At 37.7% G+C, this 13,756-nt stretch overlaps 1 long non-coding RNA gene across 1 annotated transcript; it reads left to right on the forward strand.

Moving 5' to 3' along the window:
• Positions 1 to 519: 519 nt before the first annotated feature.
• Positions 520 to 2,935, forward strand: LOC109244705. Its single transcript, XR_002070723.1, has 3 exons — positions 520 to 900; positions 1,389 to 1,518; positions 2,444 to 2,935. It is a non-coding gene; the product is annotated as an uncharacterized LOC109244705 (long non-coding RNA).
• Positions 2,936 to 13,756: the final 10,821 nt, after the last annotated feature.

Genomic DNA, 13,756 nt, shown 5'->3' on the forward strand with positions numbered 1-13,756 from the left:
GAGTGGATTACGGGGGGGGGGGGGGGGGAATAGACAAGTATCACTTATCATATGATTGAATGATCTATATCAGTGTTTTTTTTTTCGGTACGAAAAACAAGGAGCAGAATAATGGCTATCCTAGTGGTAATCCACTTTTTCACAATTGACAACTTTTCCAAATTATATAGATTAGAAAAAGAGACTAGTGACGTAATTCAAAATCGTAACTATAGCAATAAGCATTATTGGCATTACTTTTTGACCAAAAGGAGAATATCTAACTTTGACACTTTAAGGTTTCATCAAATTCATGATTAACAATGCTTTTATTGATATTCTAGTGGCTTATTACTAGGATATTCTGCTTTTCTTCCTTTACATAAGTGGCATGCGCAACAACCAGCCTCTCCATTTGACAATAATTATTTATTATTTTACACGTCCAAAGCTTATTCGTATCCAGATTTAACTTATTATATACATTGTTAGTATAAAAATTACATTATCACAATATACAATTTAATTTGTTAGAGCAATTGCATGTCATTTAATTTGTTGTAGCAATTGCATGTCTTACTTTTATTTATTGGTATTACTCAATAGTTATTCTCACCTAACCCGATAGTGTATGAATCTTTTACATTATTATTGTATATAAAAGTTAGATTACGCTTTCTCTCTTTGTCTTATCCGTTCAATTAATTATTTTGGCAAATGAGCAGTCTCATTTCTAGCAGCTCTAACTAGAATAAATATCTTGATAACACAGAAATCTCTCTAGAGTACAGAAAAAAATGGACATACAAAGAGAGCAAGAGGGAAAAAAATGCAAGCCTAGGAAACTCAAGAATTTCATGTCAATCAAAACACTGCTTGTTGTCATCAACTCCATCTTCATGGCAGTTGGCCAAATAGCAGGTGTTATGCTTGTTAGGATTTACTTTTTGCATGGTGGAAAAAGGAAATGGTTGCAAGCTTTTTTGCTTACAGCAGGGTTTCCAATCTTGGTTTTGCCAATTGTCATTTCTTATGCAAAAAGAAGAAAAGCTAAAACAGAAACTAATAGAGTTTTACTCACACCAAAACTAATATTAGCCAGTGCTATTTTAGGTCTCCTTGGTGTTTGTAGCTACCTCTACACTTTCGGCATGTCTTATCTTCCTGTTTCAATTTCCTCCCTCCTCGCTTCAACATCACTGTCTTTCACGGCGATTTTCGCGTATTTTATGGTGAAACATAAGTTCACACATTATTCTATAAATGCTGTGGTTTTGATGACATTTGGATCAATCATATTAGGGCTGCACATGAATGGAGATAGGCCTAAAGGAGAGTCGAATCGTCAATACGTTTTAGGGTTTGTCATGACAATTGTTGGTGCTGCTCTCATGGATTTGTAAATGCAGGGTGGAGTATAGCCATATCAAAGCTGGAGTTGCTGTTACGTTTGATCTTGTCATGCAAATGCAGTTTCTTATATGCATCTTCTCCACTTTGTTTTGTGTCGTCGCCATGATTATGAACGAAGATTTTCAGGTATACAATTACTACTATAACATCTTTTTAGGCTCTATTTGTCTCTAAAATTGCAGTAGACATGTATATATTCATAATAACGTAATACTACCTCCATTTTATCAGAGTTGTACTTTAATCTGTTACAATAGGTTGTTTACAAAAGCTTACACTGTTATCATATAGAAGTTAAATTATTTGTGCTATGATAAATTAGTATGATACAGAAACCATCATATTATATTCAAAAGTTGAATAGTTAGATGAAAGAAAATTATTACAAATAGTTGTGAGAACTATATAAAGATAATAAGTACTCCCTCCTTCTGTTTCAGATTATGTGACACATTTTAGTTTTTAGTTTATTCTAAAATGGACCACACACTTCTATATTTGCAAACAATTAACTTTATCCTACACATACCCTTAATAAGAAGCTTTTATAATCACACAAGTATGTTATGTCATATTTAAAGACATACTAAGTTTCAATAGCTTTATAACCACACAAATATTATGACATATTTTGACCACAAATTTCAAAAGTTTTCATTTAGTTATTAAACTCTACCAATTCAAACAACTTCACTTTTATTGAAACAGAGGGATTATTATCAATGTAGTGGAATATATATAAAAGGAATAAAGTTGATCAGTTACACTGACAAGAACTTTCTAGGTTCAGAGTGAAACATAAGCTTTTATAAAGATCCTTTATTTAATTCTTTTCAAAGATGATCACACGAGGGGATCGTCAAAATTAAGTAAAGAAGAAAGAGTGCCATAAATAGTGGAAAGGTGTGGTAATATGAAATGAAAAAAGTAGAATCACAATGACATGAACTTTTTTTGGTTTAGAATGAAAAGTATAAAGCTTTTACATATCTACTTAATCAAGTGGGATATAACTTCATGCATTTTACTATATTTCTTAAAGTATATGCAGGCCATCCATAGAGAGGCTGAAGAATTTGGACTGGGGCAGAACAAGTATTATATGATATTAGCACTATCAGCAATAGCTTTGCAAATTATGATTATTGGAAATCTTGGGCTGATCTTCAGCTCCTCAGCTCTATTGTCAGGGATATTTAACTCCTTCTAGTTCCAGTACAACAGATCTTTGCTGTTATGTTCTTACCTGAAAGCTTCAATGCAGAAAAGTGGATGGCTTTAGCTATGTGTCTTTGGGGTTTCGCCTCTTATTTCTATGGTGAATATAAGGCCAGCTTAAAGGTCACAAAGACCAAACACGCAACTCAGCCAGACCAAGTTTGAGTAAATTACTACCTTTGTAATTTTCATTGGTCGTATGCAGAATTTTTCGTAAATAATGTCGACCTATAATATTAATTCGGCTTGTACACAAGTTTGAAGGCGTTACTTCCTATTGGTGCTGGCAGCCTATTATGTATGCACGTGTATATATATTAATTTTATTAAATATATATAAACAAAAATATAGCCTATTAAACAAAAATAAATTATATGAAACGATGTCGGATGACACTAATTGATTCAAGGTGTTTCTGCCACTGAATATACAAGTTCAAGTTAATGTTACCCCTATGTATCTCAACTCCGATTCCACCAGAAATCTTTTGAAAATCAGAGAATCAAGCAGTGAAAGCTCAAACATATATTATCTCAGTTCTTCTTCTTTCCTTTTACGACCGGTCGAAGACAAAATGAAATGGGCATAATGTAGCTGTTGAGATGAAGCCATGGAAGTTTCTAGATCGAGCAATTGAGAGAGATGGAACAGAGGAGGAGAAAAGAGTTCTGGAATAATCATTTCCGCTTACTTTCATATGAGATGTACATCACTATTTATACAGAGTATTTTCTAACTAACTGATAACTAACAAATAATTAAATATTAATAAATTGTACAACCAACTACTAACTAACACCTAACTAACTATGCCACATCATCATTCCTCTTAACATTCTCCCTCAAGCAGTGATTGAGAAGAGATTAACACTCCCAGCTTGGACAACAAGTAATCATGCTGTGATTTACCAAGTCCTTTTACCAGGATATCTGCTAGTTGCAGATTGGAAGGAACATGGATTGTATGAATAAGACCTTCTTGCACTTTCTCTCTAATGAAGTGGCAGTTAATTTTTATGTGCTTAGTTCTTTCATGGTATATAGAACTTGCTGCTATTTGAATTTCTGCTTTGTTATCGCATAATAGCTCCACTGGTAAATCCACATCAAAACTTAGCTCCTTGAACAATCCTACTAACCAAACTACCTCAGCCACTGCATTTGCCATGCTTTTGTATTCTGCCTCTGCTGAGCTTCTTGAAATGGTATTTTACTTCTTTGATTTCCAGGAGATTAAGGAATCTCCAAATTTTACCACAAATCCACTGACTGACTTCCTTGTCATTGGGCAAGTATCCCAACCTGCTTCACAATGTATTGTGAGTTGTGATGAAGCCTTAGCAGATAACAATATACCCAGTCTGGTGCATTCATTAAATACCTCACTACCCTTAGAGCCCCTTCCATTGGTTTCTTTAGATACCACGCTACCCAGCCTGCATGTATTGACTCAGATTTTGCACAACATAAGCTATGTTTGGACTGGCCATAGTGAGGTAAAGTGACTTTCCTACCAATTTCTGATAGCTGGTAGGATCACTCAACAACTCATCTTGTTGACCAGTGCATGTTCCTCCTTCATCAAATTCTATACTAGTGAGCCTCTGATTCACTTCTGATAGAGTGTATGCTTGTTTAGATCCAGCTAAGCCAAGATCACCAATCAAATCCAGTGCAAATTTTCTCTAGCAAACTAGAATTCCCTATTCGCTTCTAGCGATTTCAAGGCCAAGGAAGTACTTCATCTCCCCTGGTCCTTGATTTTGAAATAGTGTTGTAACATGAGTTTGGAAGCTTCTATCATAATTTGGTTAGAGCCAGTGATTAAGAGATCATCAACATATACGAATACAAAAATCTGATCTTGTCCAGATTTTTTGGTGAAAAGAAAGTAGTCATGGAGGCTTTGTACAAATCCAGAAGCAGTCAAAGCCTCACTAAGCTTGAGGTTACACTGTCTAGAGACCTGTTTGAGGCCATACGAGGACTTTTGAAGCTTATAGACTTGTTGATACTCCCCCTTGCTAACAAGGCCAGGTGGTGGAATCATGTACACATCTTCCACCATTTTCCCTTGCAAAAAAACATTAAAGACATCCATCTCATGAAGCTTCCATCCATGCATAGCTGCTAGAGACAAAACAGCTCTGACAATCACCATCTTGACTACAAGAGAGAAAGTTTCCTAATACTCAAGACCTTCATGTTGTGTGTAGCCCTTGGCCACCAACCTTGCCTTATATCTTTCCACCTCACCCTTCACAATGTATTTGAATTTGAACACCCACTTGCATCTTACAACCATCTTACATGCAGGTAGATCTACCAAACTCCAAGCCTTGTTTTCATTTAATGCCTTCAGTTCTTGATCCATGGCCTCAATCCACTTAGGGCCATGCATGGTCTCTTCGTGAGAGGTGAGGTATTTTTTGTTGCTAGTCCAAGTATTTGAGTGGATTGTCTATAACTTGTCCCGAATATGTTTCAAGGCGAAATTCTAGGTTTTCTTGGTTTGGAAGATGATTGTAGGCTTTCCTTGGTCCGTTTGAGCTTTCTATTGCCACCTAATGCTTGTTATCCCTAGTCAACCCCTTTGAGCCTGATATTCGGCTTAAAGTATGTATATTTATATGCATATTACCTCGTATTTTACTCATGTTTCGTAGATTTCACGTGTGTAATGTAATGGTTTGTGCTAATTAGTGGTATTTTTATGTGTAGGAATCATCCGGAGATAATTTGCACGAAGGTGCGCGAATTGAAGCGAAAAGAGGAAGAAAGGGAAAAAAGTCACAAAGTAGCGCCACAGGCAACATGGGGTTCTACCTGTGGTGCCCAAGTCAGAAGCTCCAAAACTCCAGTGCCCCACGTTACCCCGGGCGCTGGTGACATGAATTTGTCCTATTTCGCCCGGGATTCGGTTATGTTGACCCCAAGACGCCCCCAACTCGTATAAGGTAAACCTAAACCCATTTTGATAAAAGAGTGAAGTGACTTTGAGGGAGAAATACAAGCACGAAACACTCGGGAGCATGAAATCCATCAATTCTTCCATTCTTCTTCTAGTATTCATAGCTTTTATTTTTTAAAATAATATTTTGATAATTTTTATGAACATGAGTGGCTAAGAACCTCACTATTCTAGGGTTATGGGTCGTTCTTGACTATTGTAAATTGATGGTTGATTATTTTGCTTGACTTTATCATATTAATTTGTTTATTCATTCTTGCACTTAATTAATCAATTGTGTAGCTAACAATAGAGTACTATCTATGAATTAAGAGTTGAACTCGAAAGTAGGAACTATAAATTGCATATAAAGTTGAATAGAGTAAGTTAATGAATTAGGGCATCGAAGAATAGATTCGTGATTAGGATAGACATATTCTAGTTACCTTACTTGGCTGTTTTAGTAGGAAATATACATGCGTTCTTGTGAAGTTTTATTCTATAGACATATAGTCTTAGGTTGGCTTGAATAGGCGAGCGAAGCGTCGAAAGAACTTTGTGAGCATAATAAACCCTGCTAATCAAAAAATTAGATAAGTCAAGTGATTATATCAAGCCGAAAAATGCAATAGGAGAGACGTTAATCCCATAACCCTGGAATATCTCCATCTCATTGAATTCTTCCTAAGTGTTTATTTGCTCTACTTGCGCTTTTATTTTCTTGCTTGCTTATTAGTTTGTAGTAATTTAGTTATAAAAATCACTATCATCTTATTCATACTCACTTGAGCATTAAATATATAAATAGCTTAGATTGGCAAATAGTTGATCATAAATCCTCGTGGGAATGATACTTTCTTACCACTTTATTACTTGTCGACTGCATACTTGCGTGTGCGTTTGGACCCAACAAATTTTTGGCGCTGTTGCTGGAGAATTAAAATTATTTATTTTTCTGAAATAAGCTCTTATTTGTGTTTGTTCAGGTGTTAATCTGTATGACTGTTTCTGACTCTACAGGTGTTCACCTTGAATTTAAGAAGAAGCAACAGTTTGAACAACCTTCCTCCTCCTGATCCTGAACCCGAAAGACTTTTCCACATGATAAGGATAGAGGCAGAAGAAAGAGCAAGAATTGTAGAGTTGGGTATTGTAGTCCAACCACAACCAATCGAGATGGCATAAAATGAAGAAAGACATGTGATTGAGGCAGTATGGCCTAGTTTCGCGAACATGACTCAAGCTATCGTGATGCCAGATGTAACTGGGCACTTTGAGCTGAAGCACTACATGGTGCAACTGATTCAATCCACAAGGCTATTTGTGAGGTTGTCAAGTGAAGATCCCCAAAGGCATATACAGAATTTGTTGGAGATTACGGATACATACAACTATCCGAACGTCTCTAAGGACTATGTTAGACTGACTTTGTTTCCCTTTTCTCTAATGGGGGAAGCAAAGGAATGGTTAAACAAGGAGCCCGCAAACTCGATCCACACTTGGGATGATTTGGCATGAAAATTCCTAATCAAGTTTTTTCCCACTAAGAAGACAAAGGCACTAAGAAGTCAGATTCTTAGGTTTCAACAACGAGATGGTGATGCTCTTCGTCAAGCTTGGGAAAGATATAAGAAACTACTTAGGGACTGCCCATATTATTATCATATTGATGAGGTGTTGGGACATACTTTTGTGGATGGATTAGACGAGACCTCCAAATTAAATCTAGTTTCAGCTTGTGGAGGAAGTTGCATGCAAAAGCCATACTGTGAGATTCAGACTTAGCTCAACAATTTCACTGCAAATGATCATAACTGGTAGGGTGAAGGTGACTCGAGAAGGATGATAAAATAGAAAGCAGCACGTACACTCGAGCTGGATAAGATGTCAGCCATGCGAGCAGAGATTGCTATACTAAACAACTACATGGATAAGATGGCAATGGGTCAAGGGAATTAGATGCAACAGGTTTAGAGGATGATTGTATGTTGTGAAATTTTTGGAGATGGTCATATGAGTGACCAATGTCCGGTGAATCCTGAATCTATCTATTATGTGGGCCACCAAGGTAGAGGTCCAATAATTCAGAATAATCAATATGGGAAAACCTATAATCCCAACTGGAGGAATCACCCGAATTTCCCATGGGGTGTGAATCAGACCACTCAAAATTATAAGGGAACTATAATCAGCCTCAAAAGCCACCTCAACAGGTAGAAAAAACACACTAGTGATATGTTGAAGAAGCTATTGATTAACAACTAGCAACTTCGAACAGATAATCAGCAGTTGAGTTGAATTTTGAAATATAAAGAGGTAGATTAGGCAGTTGGTTGCACAATACTCGACCAACAGGGGCCCTTTCTAGCGATACAAATAAGAATCCTCATGTAAATGCTATAACTTTGAGGAATGGCAGAGAATTAGAAGAAGTCCCAAAGAAAGAAAGAACAAGTCACTCCTAAGGGTGAACTGATCCCCAAAACTGTGGGAGAAGCTGAAAAACAAAATTGAAGATAGAGAAAAGACTCTGTTTGCAAAGCCACCGCCTCATTTCCCACAAAGATTGAAGAAGAAAAGTGATGACAGGATGATCAACCAATTTCTTGATATTCTGAACCATATTCAATTGAATATTCCATTGGTTGATGTGCCACGTGAAATCCCAAAATATGCTAAGTACATAAAAAATATTGTGCCTAACAAAAGAAGGTTGACAGAGTTTGAGATAGTGACACTTACTGAAGAGTGCACCTCGAGAATTCAAAGAAAATTGTCGCAAAAGTTGAAGGATCCTAGGAGGTTCACCATACCTATTTGAATTATTGAGGTAGACGTGGGACGAGCGCTTTGTGATTTGGGAGCTAGCATAATTTGATGCCCTTATCAGTTTAAGTCAGTTGGGGTTGGGAGCCCCAAGGCCAACCATAGCCATGTTGTAGCTTCCTGATAGATATATTGTCTATCCCGATGGGGTGATAGAGGACGTGCTACTACAAATTGGGCAATTTATTCTGCCAGCAGATTTCATTATACTGGACTATGAAGCTGATGAACAAGTCCCCATCATCTTGGGACGACCTCTCTTAGCCACCGCTGATGTTGTGATCAATGTTCGTGATGGAAAAATGATCCTCCGAGTTGATAATGTGGAAATAGTCTTTTAATGTATATAGGGGAATTTAGCTGCCAAGTCACTATGTGGATCTAGCTATGATATATGTTATTGAAAAAGAAGAAGAAAAAATTGATGTGGGTGCATATCTGGATGACGCTCTAGAAAAATCACTTATGTTATTTAACATCATTGACTTGGATGACGAGGTGAAGGAAATGGTGCATCATCTGGATGCATGTACTTAATTTTGAGCCTCTAGATAGACCAAGTGGGCCACCCCCAAGTCGTCTATCGAAGAAGCTCTTAAATTGGAACTCAAGCCCCTACCCTCCCATCTTTATTACGCCTATTTAGGTGTTGATGAAACTTTACATGTTTTTGTATCTTCTAACTTATGTGTTTTGCAAGAAGAAAAGCTACTTCGCATGCTTAGAGAGCACAAGCAGGCGATCGGATGGACCATGGCTGACATTCGTGGTATTAGCCCAGCATTTTGTATGCATAAAATTCTCATGATGATGGGCACAAACAGAGTGTAGAACACCAACACCGCTTGAACCCAGTCGTGAAGGAAGTGGTAACAAAAGAAGTCATCAAGTGGCTCGATGCTGGTATTATTTTCCCCATCTCGGATAGCAAGTGGGTAAGTCCAGTCAGTGTGTACCTCAAAAGGGTGGAATCATAGTGGTCATAAATGATAATAATATATTAATTCCAACTAGGACTGTCATCGGTTGGAGGATTTGTATTGACTACCGAAAACTGAATAATGCTACTAGAAACGATCACTTCCCCTTCCCTTTACTGATCAAATGCTAGATAGGTTGGCCAGACAAGACTACTATTATTTCCTTGATGGATATTCTGGCTATAACCGTATGTCAATTGCACCAGAGGACCAAGAGAAGACTACCTTCACTTGTCCTTATATCACTTATACTTTAAGCGAATGCCATTTGGGCTATGTAATGCACCGCGACTTTTCAAAGGTGCGTGATGGCAATCTTCACTAACATGGCAGAAAAATTTGTTGAAGTGTTTATGGATGATTTTTCAGTATTTGGACCAACTTTTGATGAATGCTTAACGAATTTGAGTAAAGTGCTTTCCAGGTGTGAAGAGTAAAATTTGGAGCTGAACTGGGAGAAGTGTCATTTTAGGGTATGAGAAGGAATTGTACTCGGGCACAAGGTGTCCAAATATGGGTTGGAGGTGGATAAGGCAAAAGTGGATGCAATTGAAAAACTGCCACCTCCAATCTCTGCCAAAGGAGTTAGAAGCTTTTTGGGATATGCATGTTTCTATCGTAGATTCATTAAAGATTTCTCTAAGATTTCTGCTCCCTTGTGCAGGTTGCTCGAGAAGGATATGCCTTTCAAGTTTGATGAACACTGCTTGACGGCATATGAGGAGTTGAAAAAGACGATTGGTGATTGCACCAATTATCACTGCACTAAACCAGGGAGAGTCGTTTAAATTTATGTGTGATGCCAGCTACATGACAATTGGGACCGTATTAGGCCAGAGGAAAGATAAAGTGTTCCACTCAATTTACTACGCTAGAAAAACTCTAAATCCAGCCCAAATAAATTACACAGTCACAGAAAAAGAGATTCTAGCGGTAGTATGGGCGTTTGACAAATTTAGGGCCTACTTGGTAAAGTCATCGTCTACACAGACCACGCAGCTATTAGATATTTGTTTGAGAAAAAAGATGCTAAGCCTAGATTAATTCATTGGGTTCTTCTCTTGCAAGAATATGATGTGGAAATCAAAGATTGAAAAGGGACAAATAATCAGGTGGTGGACCATTTATCGCGCATGGAAACTCGCGCACATGTTGAGGACGGTGCAAAAATTCAGGAAAGCTTTTCTGATGAGCAATTGCTAGCCATCACAACTGGCACAGCCCCATGGTATGCTGACTATGTGAACTTCATTGTAAGTGGGGTGACTCTGTCAGAGTTATCTCCGAATGGTAAGAGGAAATTCATGCATGATGCGAGGCTTTATCTATGGGATGAGCCATTTTTCTTTAAGCAGTATGCTGATCAGCTGGGGCGCTGATGTGTTCCTGAGGAGGAGATGGAGGTAATTTTACATGATTTTCATGCATCACCATATGGGGGGCACCATGGTGGAGACAAAACGGTTGCAAAGGTGTTTCAGTCGGGATTCTATTAGCCTAAGCTATTCAAGAATACACATGCTTTTGTGAAAAAGTGTGATAGGTGCCAGAGGATGGGTACAATTTCAAGAAGACATGAGATGCCATTGAAGGGCATACTTGAGGTTGAAATCTTTGATGTTTGGGGAATAGACTTCATGGGGCTATTTCCAGCATCAAACGGCCATCGGTACATCTTGGTTGCAGTTGACTATGTGTCAAAGTGGGTTGAGGTTGTGGCTTTGCCTATGAATGATGCTAAAGTGGTGGTGAGCTTTGTGAAGAAAAATATTTTCACCAGATTCGAGACTCCGCGTGCTTTGATAAGTGATGGAGGTGCTCACTTTTGTAACAAACTGTTGGGCAACCTCTTAGCTAAGTATGGGGTGAGACACAAGGTTGCAACTACTTATCATCCACAAACCAGTGGTCAAGTGGATGTCTCAAATAGGGAGGTGAAGCAAATTTTGGAGAAGACTGTGAGCGCAAGTAGGAAGGATTAGGCTAGCAAGCTAGATGAAGCTCTATGGGCATATCGCACGGCATACAAAACTCCAATTTGGCGCTTCACCATACAGGTTAGTATATGGAAATGCTTGTCACTTGCCTGTTGAGATTGAGAACAAGGCATATTGGGCAGTCAATAAGCTCAACTTTGATATGAATCTAGTTGGGGAAAACAGATGTTGGAACTAAATGAGCTCAAAGAGTTCGACTGCACTCATATGAGAATGCGAAGTTGTATAAAGAAAAAACAAAGAGATGGCATGACAAACACATTTTGCATCGTGAGTTCGAAACCGGTCAAGTCATTCTCGTGTTCAATTCAACGTTGAAACTCTTTCCTGGGAAGCTCAAATCGAGATGGTCAGGTCCATTTGAAGCAGTGCGGTTTACAAAGCATGGAGTCGTTGAGCTAAAGGATCCCGAAAGCCATGGCACATTCTTAGTCAATGGGTAGAAGTAAAACATTATTGGGGTGGTGGAGCTCGTCATCACAAAACTTTGATAGACTTGGTGGATGCGTGAGGGAACATATTACATCGTGTCATGACATTAATCCGGCTCTTATTGGGAGACAATCCAATTTTTAGTGCTTTCGTAGCTTAGCTTTTCGTTTTCTTTAGTCATAGTAGACTAGATCTTTTGCTTTCTTTGTAGTCATAGAAATAATAGGAAGAAATTATGTAGGGTTTGTGTAATGGATGTACTAAGTGTTCAACCGCACGCTCAACATTAAGTAAATACAACAAGTTTTAAACAGACAAACTTTGTTAAGCAAATTCAACAACTAAAATAGAATCCAGCATGGGTGTAGCAGTTAGCTTAAGCAAATGCAATATCAACGCATATAGATCTTTTGACTGATGAATGGCTAACAATATTAGATCCAAGAAGTCAGTAATAAATACAGCACCAAATAGTCAATAAAGAGAGCAAAATAGTGGATATCTTACATACCTAGAGGCAGAAAAATAGCTGAGAAATAACAGACCAAAGAATCAGAGAAAAGAAGCTCAACAGCTCTATCAACTTCTACAAACCTAGGAATTATGCAGCAAATGAACATGAACTAGAATGCTAAGTTCTTTCTTTTGAAATGCAGAAATGGAGCTGGAATCTCCAGAACAATAAAGTGAGAAGGAAGATGCGTAAAATCAGTCTCAAAAATGAAAAAGAGTGTGACTTTCAGAATGTGTTTTTGTCTGTGAAGTCTGTGCGTGTGAGTGATATATGGCTCCTTATATAGAATGTAAGAGTGTGCTTTTGTGAGGAAAAATTAGAGGGGTGTGAGGGAATCTTTTGGGAATTCTGTCAGCTAAAAATCGGGATATAAGCATCTATTTTCAATAGAAATAGACAGTTGTCCCTGTTTCTAGAAGCTTCGTTTATTTCCAGACCCTTTTAAACTTCTGAAATTAACCATCTTTACCCCAAATTTTGACCTAATTCAATTGTTTTATTACATTTCAATCCTTTCTAGAAGTTTTCTATACAAATACCTCAAAACATCTTGATTTTCTGATTTCTTTTGGCCCCTTTAAGGTTTCTATTATTAACCTTTCACCCCTTTAATTCCAAATGACATTCAACATCAGCAATCAAACAATCAAAAACCAAATCAAAGATCAAATGACAAAGAAACAAACTACTAATTAAACCTAACTAGATTACTGAATGAATTAAAATTGATTCAATTATTCTAAACACATGTGATTAAACTAAATGATCATGCAATTAACTGACAAGTAAATCATGCAAAAGCAGAAACAAAACAAAATCGATGCCTAATTCAACAAGTAAACTATTCCAGTTGTCCAAACTAATCTAAAGTCGATTAAACTAATGTTATATGTTTACACTAAATTACTGAGTAATTAGACCTCTTAATCATTAGGGCAACCAATCTGAAGAAGAAATTGAGAAGGAATAGAACGGTCGTCTGGTTGAAAAGAAAAAACAAAAGGAAGAAGAAAAAGAAAAGAAAAGAAGAGAAATAAAATAAAGTAAATTAGTTACCTACTGGTCTTCCGAGGACTGACGATGAAACTCCGGCCAAACTCCGGTGTCTTTGACACGAACTGAAATTAGCAGCAATCGATTGTTCTCGTTGAAAACAATCGATTAATATGATTTTCAGCTTGAATCGAACCTTGAAACTTGAAGAATCAAAAGAAAAATTACCTAGGGTTTCTGGGGTGTTTTAGAGTGTCGCCGCCGCCGTAGGCGATTTTCGATGGGCGGCGGACAACGGAGGTTTAGAGATAGGTGAGGGAGATGAAAAGTGAATTGGTCTCTAGGGTTTTGGGGGGGGGGGTCCGTTCAGACAGTTTTATGGGCAGGGGAAGTTGAGTTCTCAGCCGTTAGATTTGTGACGATCAACGGCTGAGATGACTTCAGTAAAAACGG

The sequence above is a fragment of the Nicotiana attenuata genome, unplaced genomic scaffold (genome assembly GCF_001879085.1).
Source record: "Nicotiana attenuata strain UT unplaced genomic scaffold, NIATTr2, whole genome shotgun sequence".
NCBI classification, from domain to species: Eukaryota; Viridiplantae; Streptophyta; class Magnoliopsida; order Solanales; family Solanaceae; genus Nicotiana; species Nicotiana attenuata.